This window comes from Balaenoptera borealis, assembly GCF_965194805.1.
Source record: "Balaenoptera borealis genome assembly, chromosome: X".
Taxonomy (NCBI): Eukaryota; Metazoa; Chordata; class Mammalia; order Artiodactyla; family Balaenopteridae; genus Balaenoptera; species Balaenoptera borealis.
The window spans coordinates 35,674,026-35,689,450 of record NC_138881.1 but is presented as its reverse complement, the minus strand read 5'-3'; positions in this window follow the sequence as shown (position 1 = coordinate 35,689,450).

Below are 15,425 nucleotides of genomic sequence, written 5' to 3'. Positions count from 1 at the left end.
CATATCACCTTCTATGACCTAGACTAGGAAGTCTGCAGTATCACTTGGGCCACATTCTCTTCGTGGAGGTAGTCACAAAGGCCAGACGTGGTTCAAGTGGAGGGGAAACTCCTCCTCCTAAAGGGGGCAAGTGGCAAGGTTCTAGAAGAGCATGTGAGGGCTTCCCTGGTGGCGCAGTGGTTAAGAATCCGCCTGCCAATGCAAGGGACACGGGTTCGTGCCCTGGTCCGGGGAGATCCCACATGCCATGGAGCAACTAAGCCCGTGCGCCACAACTACTGAGCCTGCGTGCTGCAGCTACTGAAGCCTGTGCGCCTAGAGCCCATGCTCCACAACAAGAGAAGCCACCGCAATGAGAAGCCCGTGCACCGCAACGAAGAGTAGCCCCCACTTGCCACAACTAGAGAAAGCCCGCGTGCAGCAACAAAGACCCAACACAGCCTAAATAAATAAATAAATAAATAAATAAATAAATAAAATACAGAAGAGCATGTGAGACCAGAAATATTGCTGTGGCCATTTCTGGAAGATACGATGTGCCACAGAACTCAAGGAGTGAGAAGCCAAGGTCTTATCTGCTTCTGGGAGAGGAGATGAAGAAGTTGGGCCAAGTTCAAATTTCTTCAATTCATTCATACAACTAATATTTATTGAGCACCTCCTACGTTCCAAGCTTAATTTCAGGTGCTGGGGATACAAGATGGACAAAAATCCCAGTCCTTATGGAGATTACATGGTAGTGGGGAAGACTGATAATAAACAAACAAGAGCTTATTATATTGGGTGATGTTAAATGCTATAAGCATGACTGATGGTCAGCAACAGAAAGTGCAGAATGGAAGGAGGGTAGAAGTTGGAGCTGCTAGGGCCTCCCAGAAGCCCGGATTTTCGGATTTTCTCCAGAGGGAGGAGGGTCTGCAAACCACAGGGAGGATCGGGAGGGTTTGGCCATGCCTTTGAACGCTGTATCCCAGGCACCTAGCTGGTAGGGCTGGATAAACTTGGCAGGGTGTAACCAAAAGGGTTCCCAGGCGCTGAGTCTTTGCCCAAGGTCACCAGCTAGTAAGAAGCAGTGCAGGAACCGGGCTGGCGAAACAGGGAGCACGTTTGATCCGTCATCCCCGAGAACTCTTCCCCCTGTCCAGTTTCGGAGCTAAACAGGCCGGGGGCTTCTTGGAGAACGGTACCCCGGGGTGTGTGTCTAGCCGCCGTGGTTCTACTCGTACAGAAAGCTGAAGGGGCCGAGGAAGAGCGAGTTTGAGCTGGAAAGGGCTCAGGGAGGAAAAAACGTGGGGATTTCATTGGACTCAGCGAACCCTTCCCGGACCAGCCGGCGCAAACCCTCAGAGGCGGCCGCCAGTGCCTGGCTCTTCTCCGGGCCTGGGGTGCTCGGCGGAAGCGTGGTTGCGGAGCGGGGCGGGGCGCAATCCAGGATCCGTCCTCCCCCTACATCCTTGCGCCTCCCCGACAACCTGCCCTGGCTGGAAGGCCACCAGGACTAGGCTGCTGGCGTGGTGTGAGGACGGGAGGGGACGGAGAGTCCGGGAGGGGTGGGAGGGTGTCCGGGGAGGCAGGGGCCTCCCCGGGAGGGGCAGAGGCTGCGTGGGGGGCGCGGTGGTGGGGGAGATTGGGGGCCCCCGCGGCATCTCCGACACAAAGGGCGGGGGAGCTCGGCCCCGCGGTCTCTGCAAGCAGTATTGATCGAGGGGCGGGCGCAGCGAGCGCGCCGAGAGCGGCTCCATCCATTAGGGCCGCTGTTCGCCTCCAATTAGAAAAAAAATCATTACTCAGCAGCCAGCAGCGGCCTGCGCGCCGCCCGGGACCGCCTGCGAGCGAGCGAGCGAGCTAGGGAACGGCGGGCCTCCCCCCACCCCTCGTGCTCCCCACCCCCAGCCCCCGGCGCCCCGCCTCCCCCGGCCCTAATGACAACTATTAGAACTGCCTCCCCGCACCCACCGCCCGGCGAGCACAAAAGCGCGAGATTCATTTGGTAATCGGGGTAATTACAGCGGGGCGCGGGGGCGCACGCGGCGATGGCGGGCGCGCCGGCAGAATGCTAAGGGGCCGGGCGCGCCGCCCGGTCCCACCCCGCCGCCCTCCCTGCCCGGCCCCTCGCCCGATTGGCGCCCGGGGCCACGTCTCCCCCGCCCCTGCCCTTCCCCCGACCGCCAGCCGTGGGAAGGGGGCTGCCGGGGGGGCTCCTGGGGGCGGGATCAAAAGTCCCCCCGCTCCCCCCGCCACCCCCCGGGCCCCGACCGGCTCCCCATCGGCCTCGGCAGCGCGGCCTGCGGCGCTCAGGACAAGATTTGCCACGTCCGGGAGCCGGAGAAACCCTCCGAGGCCCGGACGCATAATAAATACCGTGTGTAATGTATTTACTCTGCTGCCCCCAGTTAATTTACACACCGGCGCCGCGCCGTGCGCCCTCCCCCCGCGCGCGCCCCGGCATGTCGTTCCTACTTACAGGCGCGAGGCGCTGTCCCTCGAGAGGGCCTTTTTTTTTTTTTTTGAGAGCTTTAGGATGGATGCAACGTGTCATTAAACCTGAAAAGGGCTGTTACTTATCTGTAATGGTGTTTTCCACAGGCCTTTCTCCTTACCTGTGCGGGCCCAGGTACTACCTGGATGGTGGATGGGGGTTGGGGGGTGCTCCAAGGCCCGGGTAGGGTGGGTAAGCGGCACGTGAGCCCAGCAGGAGGCGGCTGAGGCATCGCTGGAACCCAGCCATGCCCCAAACCGACACCGAGGCCCCGTCTCCACAACCTGGAGGCAGCCCCTCTTTTGCCCCGTACCGTGCTGCACCCCGGGCAGGATTCTTCCTCCACAGCGGCCCGGAACGGCATTGTGTTAGGGGGCCCCTCAGAAAGGCTTCCCCAGCCTTAGCCTGCAAGAAACGCAGCCTCCGGCTTGGCCATTCTTGCAGCAGAAAGGCCCCGTGTGACTCCGGCACTGGACGGCCCTTATCTGGGGCGATTTCCCGTCTGCCTCTCGGGGAAGCAGGATTGTCTTCTGCACAGGACTTATCTTGTTGGGAAGCAGAGCTGTGAGCTAGAGGCAGGCCCGGAGAGTGGAATGCTCACTCGGCCTTGTGTGTGAAAAACAAAACCCTACACCCCCTTAACCCTTCCATGCCCAACCTGGCTGAGAGATTTCCTCGTCCTGCTGTGGTGGCACGCAGAGTCCTCTCGGGACTGCATCCTGGGGCTGCCTCATGGACCTCAGCCCCAGCAGGTCGAAACTTTAGTCTGGCCTGCTACCACTAGGGGTTGGTGGGTGGGGTGTTAACCCTGGTTTTGGAGGGTTTGGAGGAGGGAATTGTCATGCCTTGAAAGCTTGGGGAAGAATTTGAGTTGGTAAGCATTTTTCTGAGAGGAGGGTTCTTAAAGGGATCTGAGATCGCCCCAAAGGTTAAGAACCACCTAGCAGCCGTTTCACCTTGCTCAGATCTTATCTCTGAGCCCAGCTTCATTATCAGGAAGAATGAGGCTGCTCCAAAGCAGTTGTTGTGATCAAAACAATGAGATAATGCTTTAATATTTGTAAACTGTACAGAGTTCTACAAAGATAAATTATTAATGATGCCAAAGATGGCTCTGTATGCGCGCGCGTGCGTGTGTATGTGTGTTTTGTGCGCGCACGCGCATTCATCTGTGAATGGGCAGTGCAGGGGGAGTGTTTGCGTGAGGGGGTCGTTGGGATTACGTTCTCCATTTTAGGGAACTTCTGAACCCCTCATCTCTCTTCCTCAGGGGTGGGGGATGGGGGGAGTGGACGGCAGGGTCTTCCTGCTACAGCTGCTCTGGTCCTCGGGAGACTCGTGGCCTCTCTTGGGCACAGAGCAGGTGCTTAGTACACCTTTGAGGAATAATCAAACCAACGGGTAGCTGAGTGGTCTTGGCCCGCCCCACCTCCCTTCTGGACTTGCAGATACGACTCTGGACCCTTTCCAACTTGAATGTAATTATCTCTGGGGTAGAGGCCCCTCAGTCCCCAAATCCTTTCTGATTCCTTATCTACCTTCGAGGAGCTCAAAGATGAAAATAACCAGAATCCAAGGGTGTTCAGCATCCCATAGAGACGAGGACAGATGAGGTGACAGCTAATTCTCTTCATCCACACACCGAGACAAAAAGGGGAGAAAGTTTGTCTGCGGTCAGGAGACCAGGGTTAGAGCCAGTGCACCGCACCCTCCCATACAGCCTCTTGCTTTGGCACAAAAGCACTGTGGCAGCCATGGGGGGGCACTGCCCAGGCTTCCCTTCGGTGGAGAAGGTTCTGGAAGGAGTGCTCTTAGCTGACAGCCCCCAGCTGCTGTACCTTCAGGAGCCACAGCAGCTGAGACCACAGGCTCCCCAGGCTGTCCCACCCAGTGATTGCAAGATGGGGGCACCAGAGCTGGGCCATTCTGCCGGACATGGGACGTCTCTGATGGGCGGTCTTTGCTCCGGGGCTCCCCATCAGCCTGGTGCAGACTTTCTCAGAGCGTCTGAGGCTCTTCCCAACCCATCCTCTTTCCTTTCCCCTCCTTTCTCAGGGATCAGACCTGTATCTTGGCCTGAAGGCTCTCCCACCTACTCCTTCTCCCTCCCCCTTGATCCTTCAGGCGCATTACCCCCAGTACATCTCCTGAACTTCTGATTCCATGTTGGTGTCTGCTACCTGGAGGACCCGGACAGCCACAGGGACCAACACTCAGACTCCTGTGCTCTCCATCATTTTAGGTAGAACCCTTGTGTGTGCAGGGTCATGTAGAGTCGAGGGTGAAGCTCGGCGCTCTCGGCTACTCCTTTGCCCCTGTTCCAGAAGGTTGTAGGCGCCAGACGCTCTCCCACGTGCCTCTAAGGCTAGGTGGCGCGCTGCCACACTTGGGTGGTCATGATGCTTGTGACTCGTATTTATTCTTCCAGTTGCTCCTCGGTACAGTCGGACTCATCTCTGCCCAGGGCCCCTGCTGCCAAAAAGGCTGGCTCTACCCACCAGCTTGCCCGGCTGCTCTTGGAAAGTCAGTCCTCAGGCCAGGCTGCACTCTGAGGCCCAGAACTCCTTCCGAATGGCCACTCCGAGCATGAATCTGAGAGCTGAATGCCAACCCTGCAAATCTGTACATCGAATCAGAGGCTCCCCTGACCGCCTTCCGCCTGATGCCAGGGCGAGCCAGTAGCCTGGGCAGCCCTGCTTTTTAGAGACATGGACTAAAATCAGATTGAAAGGAAGGGAATCAAGGAGAAAAAACATCATTGGAAAACAAAAGAACTGCTAGACTCTCCGCCTGCTCCTGGAAAGGCAGTCACAGCCTAAAGACAGATGAAGCGGAGGGCTGTTTTTTTTTTTTTTTTTTTTTTTTTTTAAAGGCGGGGGCAGAGGTCATTAGCTCGGAGAATGTGTTATATTTGACATAAGGAGGGTGGTAATTTGAGGCTGGAAAGTGCACTCTGGTCCGGGAGATGCAGTCCGCAGATACTATTCGCTGGGGAGAACGGACAGGCCCTCAACTAGGAGAGGGGCAGAGAGGGGTGCGTTGCGGAGGTCTCCTGTTCTGCCAGCCATTCACAGAACCTCTATCCATCCCCCCACCTTTCTGAAGGGGATCCATCTGTGAACTCTCACTTCTGCCATCCCTGGCAGCTGTGAAGTCTCACGGGACTGAGACCGGCACCCAGTGACCTGGGTTGTAGAGCTTCCAAGACAGCCAGTGCCACCCCTGCAGGCTGTTCGTTTTGTTTTTTTTGTCCCCGGAGCCAGACTTTACTTGGTGGTGCCAGGCTGCAGCCCCATGGCCAAGGGTTGTGGGGACAGTACTTTTGGTCATAGCGGGGGTGGGGCTCAAGGGAGATCTCCAAACCCTCCTCGGTTCCTGGGAAACCAGCCTGAAGTGCGCATCCCCTCTGAGGGGGGGTGTTATCTGCTGCCGGGGACCCCTGGGCACTGTGGTTCTTCCCAGTTCTGGGGTGAAGGGAGCCGGAGGCTACGGGGGAGAAACTCGTAGAGGACGTGCTCACCCCGCGGTCCTCATCCACTCCTGCCCGTGCCCCAGACGTCGGTTACAGATGGAAGGATGCAAGGGGGCAGCCAGCCAAGCCTGCGGAGAGCTGGGCGAGCTGCCTCGGATTGCGGCGCGCTAGCTCCGAGCGCATCGTCGCCCGGGGCCCTGTGGATCAAAGGCCGGCTCCTCCAGCTGCACTCAAACTTCATCCACTTCTCCAGGCTTTTCCGGGCCTTCGCTTGGGCCGTGCCCTCAGCCTCAAACACTCTTATCTAACTCCTACCCTTCCTTTCGCTTTCAGCTTAAGCTCCAGGAAGTACGGGTAACCTCCACTGTAAACAAAGCCAAACGTTTTCTTTATCTGGAGCCTTTACTATGCTAATGTACATTGTGAATCTTCGGGGGGCGGGGGGAGCGCCAATCTTTTCCAGAGTGTTTGGCCACAAAAGGCCTCCGCCGACCCCCCTCATATCTATTAACCCTCTCCCTGAGAAGGAAGAGATTGGGAAAGGGTCCTCTGAGAGAAGCTGGGGCCAGGGAGAGCCGTGCGTTTCTCTGCTAGGTCCTACTTCTTTTAGGTAGCAGCCCAGAAACCCCTCTTTCCCCTCAAGACGCGGGGTGGTGGGAATAGAGTCCCTGTACCGTGGCCTGAACATTAAGCTTTATTAGCGTCAACGTAAAATCCACACCTGTGCAGATGCTTAATTATAGGCATACGTGTAGCTAAGACACGTTCATATGTTAAGCGTGGGTCAAGTGCATGGTCTGGGACAGCTCTTCTTTGGCTCTTTGGTATAGCTCTGCCAGGCCACGGCCAGCCTGTCGTTTGTTCTGCTGGGCCAGGCCTCAAGCAGGTGAGTGGACTCTGGCGCGTCCTTTTGGGGCCTGCAGCCCGGTGAGGGCAGCACCACATTGGTTGGGCAGATCCGTTTGCCCCCCCAGATCTGCTGTCTGTGGATCCCAGGAGGCTGCTCGTCGTGGACCAGATCAGTTGAGTGCCCTTGACCACTGACTCCCGGTTGGGTTAAGGTTTGGCCAGTGAGATGCACCAACGGGCAACCTGGCTGGCAGGAAGAGTCAAGAGGTGGGAGTATTTATTTCCCTGGCTGGGCTGCAGTTTGGTGCGGGCTACATTTCTATGCCCACAGCAGCCTTCACCTATAGCTCTCTCCTGTTCTGCTAACAGCCCTCAGCCCTCGCCTCTTCAGCCCAGGACCTGGTAGTAGCTTCCCACTGTTGCTAGTCGCGGGGCACTTCCCTATCCCTTGTGGTTTCTGTAATCTGCCCGCGTCTCTGTAAATAGCCCCTTCGCTAAACTCTTTCCAATTAACCGTCTTGTTGAGTGTGCCATCCGTTCCTGCTGGGGCCCTGACTCAGGACAGCGTGAGCTGTGCTGTGGGCGGCCTCAAAGTCATCTCACCAATCACAGACAAGATAGCTTGAGTTCCCCATTGGTCAATTTGAATATGCAAATGCTAGGCGTCAATTACTTGGGGGTAAGCTTTCCGTAACAGTCTAGGGCCTGGCTGTGGACCCCCTGACTCACCCCTGTCGTGACATTTAGCACGGAACTGGCTTATCTGTGCAGGGTCCCCACTCTTGCTTGTCTAGATGAGGTTATGGAAGGAACATGAGCCCTTTCTCTCCCAACTCTCTGTTTTTTTGAGGTGGGGGAGGACATCGTCCTTTTGGGAGAATGCGATAAAACTGTCCAAAGTACATGAAAATTGGCCACCCAAATTCTGAGCTTAAATTCTGGTTTCAGCAGTGTGCTGGTAAATGCTTAACGACTGGCTGCCCCACCCACCTCCCTTCCGGAGCTGTAGCATCTGTTGATTTCCATGATGGAAATACTCCAGCCCCGGCCAGTCTCAAGCTACTCAGGCGCTGGCTCTGACTGTGGAGCTGGGGAGCGACGTACAATAGCACACCATTAAGTAGCATTTCCACCACACGGATACACAGATTAGCTAATCTCAGAAACACAGATAATAGAAACGGCAGCAAAGTCATCAGGAAGGCGTGAGTTTTGAGTATTTATCACCGTTGTTTTTAATATGGTTTATTCGATGCTCAGTTTTTAATTACTTTAATTGTAATTTAATTTTAGTGATTTTAATTTCATTTGTATTGGGGGTTGCGTTTAACAATTGACTTACAAAACTCCTGAAAATTTAATGATCAGCTCTCACAAACTGGTACTATCCAGCTCCAGCACACCATGGAAGGCTTCTATTTGCTCTGTGGCAATGGAAAGAAAAATTAATTTTCATCAAGATAGAAAACAAAAACAAAGAAAAGCTACGAGTATTTCAATTGCGCCACCTTGTGGCACAACCTAACACTACCACACCCCCTTGTCTGAACTCCCCCACTTAGGACATGTTGGATCTATATCTGGGGTGACCAAGGGTCCTGGTTTGCCTGGGACAAGTCCCGCCTTATGCCTACAACCTTGGTTTAACTATTAATCGCACACCCTTTTGTTCTCAAAAGTGTCCTGGCTTGAACAATAAATGATGTCGTCACCGTCCCTGTGTCCCGCTAGACTGTAACTTCCTTGAGGGTAGGGGTTGTCTTGTTTGCCACTGCATCCCTCTGGCCGAATAAGTCTTTGGGATCTGTTGAATGAGCAGTGAAAGTCAGGGCTACAGAAAAACTTGGTTCTTTGGTTCCATTGATAGCGACTGGGATTTGGACATCTTTTCGTTTTGCAGAGATTTTTATTGTAATGTGGTTGGCCCTGTAATCTCTGACCCTGCAGCCCTCGGCACATAAAAAGCCAGGCGGATAGACGTCAGAGCCTCGTCTCCCAGGGGCGTGTGGCAGCCAGAGGGTGTTGGTCTGGCCATCTGGTGCAGGAACAGTGGAGCCGTGTGGGAGCCCAGCTGGCACGGGAATCCTTGGCTGTCCCCGGCAAACAGCATGGGGAGGCGAGCTGTGGGATCAATAGTAATTTCCTTCAGAAGAACGGCGATGTAGCGCAGTTGGCAATGGTACTGGGCTTTCCCTGGCACGGAGGTCTCTAAATGCACTTGTGCACTTGGTCCTCTTAGCTAGGAAATAGGCTTGCAGCAGAACGCTGGACAGGGAAGGAAACAAGGACAGGACTTTCTTGGCTTGAGCCCAAGAGAGATTGCCAGGTTGGCTGTGGAAGCAAGCTTTCTCTGTGCTTGCCTATCATGGGCAGAAGCCACGTCGACACTTTGAGGCACTGACAGAGTAGAAATCGTGGAAGCTGGAACATTCCCATGGACCTGCCGGCACCTCCCATGCAGTATCCATCTACTCAGCACTTAGGGAGAGACTTGCGTGTGGCAAGAACAGTGCTCCAGGCTCAGGGGGTCGCTGGGAAGTAGATGCGATCCCTGCTTCTCACTGTGTAGACACGGAGAGTAAGGAGTTGTCTGACTTTTCTGAAGCCTGGTGATCAGTACTGAAATAGTGGCGAGTCCCAGGCACCTAGGGAGTGGCTAGAGTCTGGCAAGGATGGGGCAGGCTGTCAATGGAAGGCTGAGCAGGAGTTTTGTAGGGATGGGGTACTCGATGCGGTGGTGTACCACCCAGATCCCCCCTTCAGGGGTTAGGGGGTGGACTGCTGTCCACTTAGAATTGCCCTTAGCTGAGGGGTGCTGAGCTGCCTTACCCAACGTAATGCCTCCCTACCCCGGGGGGGGCCAACTTGTATTCAATTACTGGTCTTGGCGGGGGGTACTAGGGCACACCCCCTTGCCTCAATTCGAGACACCTCTGAAGGGCCACCCCAGCTCCAGAACTTTTGGTTGGCTGAGGCCTTTGTTGCAGCTGCACGATAGTTCAACTTCTCTGCCCCATCCTGTGGCCCTCACTCCCTCTCGGGCGTTGTTCTCGAGAGCACCCTCCAGCCAACCTCCTAAATACTGGTCTGCATCTGGGGGCTCATCTCTCAGGCAACCTGACACAAGCCTGGGAGGGAGGGACGAAGGGAAGGAGGGAGGGGAGGAGGGAGGGATGGACAGTCCTTCTGAGGGAGAGAAACAGTGTGCAGAGGGGCATGGCGCATGGAGAGCAGGCATTACCTGGGGCAACGCAGGGGAGTCCGGATTTCCTCCTGTGCGCGGGGACCGGGTCTGTGATGGGCTGGTGACAGAGACGGACAGTAAGTCCTAGGAAGGTCAGAGGAGGGAGGAAGTGTTAGGATGGGCGTAAGGAAGATTGAGAAGGGGCTGTGGGCACAGAAGGTATCAGGAAAGTCTGCAGTGCACATAGTCAGAAGGAAAAAAAGATAATCCTGGGAAGCAGATTGTTGATCCCTAATTTGTGATGGTCAGCGAGGATTCATGGCCCAAAGATCTTGCATTCCTGTGCTTCTGACCGAGGTGTAGCCCGTAAGCGTTACTTTCAGCTGCCTAGTCAGACTTTGGGCTCTTCTTCATATAATTTATGTGTTCCTGCAATGAGCCACGTGTCCCCTGGCCTCTTACTTTCTTAGGTGGGTGCTGTGCCCCGTTTGATCTGGAAAAGTGAGGCTTTGAAAGCAGGTGGGTGTGGGTCCAGATCCCTCCCACTACAACATAGTAGCCGTTGTGGAACTAGGGGCAAATGCCTTGACCCTTTAGAGTCTGTTTCCTGCAAAATGGAGATAATGCCTAAAAACGCTTAGCGCGAGGCCTGGCACATGGTAAACACTCAATAGTTACCTTCATTTTCAGTCCTGCCATTTTGGATTCATTTGGTGTATGGGTCGGGGGCGTCATTGCGGGGGCGTGGTGTTGGTAGGAGTGGGAGGGGCAGAATACACAGACAGACCCTTAAATAAGTCCTTTAGAGATCCGGCCCTCTCCCAAAGCCATCCGACGTGCGGGGCAACCTGACAGTGGAAGCGGGCTTGTCTTTATCACCTCCATTTTCCAGAGGGGAAGACTGAGGTCTGGAGGGAAACTGACTTGGGCAGGTTTCAAAGGACCTGGGTCCTGGGCTTCCAGGGCCCCAGCCCTTTGCCCATCAGGTCTTGTGACACCATGTGCAGGTTTCTGTAATTCCCAGAGGCTTACCCTTGCTGTTTCTACAGCTGGTTCTCCCGGTCTCCCCAAAAGCTGTGAAAGAAGCTGCAGCTTTGGGGCGTGAGCGGGGCTCCCCATGGAGCCAGGACCCGGGCCAGGAACTGCTCTTGTTTGTTCCCGAGCTCGCCAGAAGGACACCTCCTTCCTCCCCACTGATGTCAGCCGATGACGTCTGGGCGCATTCAGGCCATGCTGTCATTTGTCCCATGCTCATTCAGCTGATTAAAAGTCATCAATTGTTTTTTAAGCCGGCAGCAGGCGAGCCACCAGGCGCCATTTGTTATTGCTCGGCCATGCTGTGAGATGCTGTTTAAACTCATGGAGCAAAGCTTTCACCAACCAGAGGCCAAAAGCGTTTTGGGGAGGAAAGAAAATAGGAGAGAAACGAGTGGGCCCACATCTCCGCCAGAAGGAACAATCGGGCCGGCCAGCTGAGGGGCTGGTCCCCCTTTTAGCAACTCCCACGCGGTTCTTTTCAGGGCCTTTCTTTTGGGGCCAGAGCTCCAGAGGGAGCCCCCTTCATCTCTCTCCCCGGCAATATCATCGCCGCTGTGGCTGACAAATGGTTCATTTGGGGACTTTTTCCCTTGTCGCCCCACCTCGGAGTTATTCCCTTGCTTTCTGGCCAGGTTAATGTTCCCCAAACACAGCTCAGTGCCACCCCTGCTCCAGCACCTTCGGTGGCTCCCCACTGCTTATGAATGAGGAGTAAAGCTGTTGCCTGGGACAAAGGCCTTGCCTTCTCCACGGGGTCCCCCAGCTCCCCCTCCGACCTTCCCAGCCACTGCGCTTCAGCCAGGTTGCCCCTTTCAGCCTCCCGCAGACATGACCCTTGCTTGGCTGTCACTGTTCCTGCTGCTCCAGCTATGTGAAATGATGCACCTCTTCCCCACCCCCCCCTCAATCAACATATTGGATTCCAGACGATCTTTCGAGGACTATTTTGGGAACCCATCTCTGTCCTGGTGTCTTTACTGAGGTCACAAGTCCATGTCCTCTTCTCCCCCCCGCCCCATTTCAACCACATGTGCAGCAGATGTTATGCATGCCTCACCCCCATCCCCTTGGGCTCACATTTCTTTCTTTCTTTTTTATTTTTTTGGCAGCACCGAGGTATGTGGGATCTTAGTTTTCCGACCAGGGATCGACCCCGCGCCCTCCTGCATTGGAAGCGTAGAGTCTTAACCACTGGACCGCCAGGGAAGTCCCTGTGCTCACCATTTCTGTTCTCAGCTGCCAGCACCTGTGTCTAGCCACCCAGGAGCCAGGAAGTGCCAGGGGATTAATGCTACCCGGGAGCAGCCCTCAACCAATGACTTCTGGGAGCTGGTGGATAAACACGCCAGCTCCCTCACCCCGTGGTGGAACATTCTGGAGTGATTGTCCTGTGCCGGCTTTCAGAGGTCCCCAGTGGGACTGAGCCTCGATTGTCCACAGGGTAACCTGCTCACTGGCTGCCTTCACTTCCTGGCCTCCTACCAGATAAACCACTTGTCTTTTTGTCTCAGTGGCGGCTACTGGGGGACCCAAGTTCAGATGACATGTCACTTTGTTCCGGTCCTTTGTCCTTGTTTGTTCGGTCCTGGTCCTGCTGAACCGGCCTCAGATCCCCTGCCTGACCCCACAGCAGGTACCCTGTAGTGGGTGCCTGGTAAATGCTGAGTGGCTCCAATCTGTATCAGAAAATCCTCTCTTTTTCTGTGGATGGTTTTCTCTGCTCGCACGGGCCAGGGGCATTCCCACCTCTGCCTGGCCCTCCCCTCTCAAGTGGGCCCACCCCAAAAGCTCTTGAATTGCTATTGAATTTAAATAGAGCCATTGCGCTTTGCCCTTGCCCCTTATTTGTCACACGTGTTAATTTTCTCTCTCCTCTGGGCTCTCCCATTCTCAAGGGTGAAGGCCCACAATCCCAAGGGTTTCCTGTTTGTCACTTCTTCTGCACCCGTGAGGAATCAGAAGGTCTGACTCCATATGATTCAGAGAAGTTCAGTGTCATCGGCAGAAACATCTGTTTTTCCAGCCATAGCTCAGACTTTTCCTGAGTAAGAAACTTACAAGCCAAGGCAAGGCCAAGGCCGATTTTGGTGTCCACGGGGGCAGGGGATGTGGGATGCAGAGAGACGGGAAGGAAGAAAGGGTAGAGCAGCCGGTGGCTATGACCTGCCTTGGCCCCATGAGCTTTATCACCCTGTTCTTGGACTTCAGTGAGAAGTCATGAGTCCCACAGGGGGCGTCTATCACCCGGCTGAACGCACCCCCCTTCAGCTGTCGGGCCAGAGCTGGGCTGGATTAGGCAGCGCAGAAAGCTGACAATCACAGGGGAGAAAGCCTTACATGGACAGTGGTTCCCAATGCTCGCCTGCGGGCCTCCCTCTTCATTTCCAAGTTTCCTTATCAGATGGGGGAAATGTATCTTGTTCAGGCAAGAAGGACACTGATGTTTTATCTTTGCACCAAGGTCAAAGGGGCACAGTCAAGCTCTCTGGGCCTGGAGTCACTCAAGCACCTGGAAAGAGCATTCTTTCCCCTTTGAGACACAGTTTTCATTTCCACCTTGCTCCAAACAAAAGCCAGGCAGCTGGCCTCGAGCTCCACAGTGGAAAAACAAACTCTGAGCAGGAGTCCCTCTCACATCTCTGCCGACTTTTCCAGACCACAAATGGGGACGTGCTGACGAACAAGAATGGGTGGATTTATGGCAAGACAACAGGAAGAGGTATGGGAAGCAGGAGGTATGGCCTTAAGTGCACCGGGACTGGTGGTGTGTCCTCACCGTGGGTGCTGGCTCGTTGGGCAGGGACCAGGGGAAGTGTCCCTCAGGCTCCAGGCCTGTGTCTCTCCCCAGTGGCCTGGACTCTGAGAGACGTGCAGGACAGGAAAGGCCTTGCTTCCTTAGTGTGGAGCTGCTGTTACCCTGGAAACGGCCCTTCTGGCCTACAGGGCCTAATAACATTCCTCAAAGTTTTTAGGAGTTGTGAGTTTTGGAATGATTACATAAACGTGGCTTTGTGGGCGCAGAGCTCTGCACGGGTAATACCCTTGGAGTTGCGAAGAAAAACACAGCAAAACAAAGGAGAAAATGCAGCCTTGTGGTTTTGAAAGACTGGGGTTGCAGAATCGTAGCTGCCGGATGGGAAACTTCCGTGCGTTTTTCTGCGTCTGAGATGGTAACTCTTTGAGGTGCCTTAGCGCAGTTGGAACTGGGACATAGATGCGGGTATTTTATTTTATTTTTTGTTTTTGGCCACGCCACGCGGCATGCAGGATCTTAGCTCCACCCGTGCCCCCTGCAGTGGCAGCACGGAGTCCTAACCACTGGACCTCGAGGGAAGTCCCCAGATGCGGGTATTTTAGGATGGCCTTGGCCACGTGCAGGGGCTCCTCATTCTCCAAGTATTTGCTCTCTGGGTCGCTGCAGCTGTGTGATTGGGCAGGAAAGCAGAAGTTGTCGTATTAGATAAACAGTCAGTAATGAACTGACCACATGAAGTCGGTCCCTACTCAAGCATCCCTCCCTGCTTAGCAGCCAAATCCCTCCCGAGTCCCTGAATCTCCAGGATGCGGGCTACAGCCCAATACAGTGCAGTGCAATTGCAAAGTGAAGTCAATAGCTGCTAGATTTCTTGAAGTCAAGGAAAACGATGCCAGAGAGTTGCTCCCATCACACAAGAAGCCTCTAATTGGGGTCTGGTCGAGTTGACCAGATTCTCAACTGGAGAGACTATTCACAAACAGGGAGCATGATGGGAGTTTCCAAAAGAAGACCCTTTGAAGAACAAAGACTCAAGAGAGACTTGGGCTAACTCATGGAGGCCTTGAACCATTTTGCCAAATGACCCTCTTTATGACGGCATGTGAAATTTAAGGGTGAATTAGAGGCCGTTGTGCCACTAGATGCTTTGGTGGGGCGAGGGGAGGGAAAAGCTTTGAACTCCCAACCAAACTTGTTAGTACTTTGCTACTGTTAAGAATTAGTGCACAGTTGAACTTAGAAGCTCTGTTTTGTTAAAGATGAAATAACTTATTTTTATGATTCAAGTGTCATTTTTGAGATCGAGTCCCAGTTAAAAAAATTTTCCTGTATGTACTTGGGAATGTTGATCTCTATTTGAGTGGATTCAGGGTAAGTGGGCTTTCCCCATGTTGACTGACCTCAGGTGACAAAGGTCTCCAGTATTTCCAGGAGCTGATGAGCCTGGGAGCTTTGTTGTTGTTCTTTGGTGGGGGGAGAGGGCAAAGACTCAGGAGGATGGAGGGATATGGGCTGCCTATGCCCCAGCCCAGGGAACACAGCAGGATGCTCCTGCCTCAGGGCCTTTGCACTTCCCCATTTTAGGGTCCAAAGCTCAGAAACAGGGCATGGAAGCCCAATCATCTACCAACTTCCTTGACATCACCAA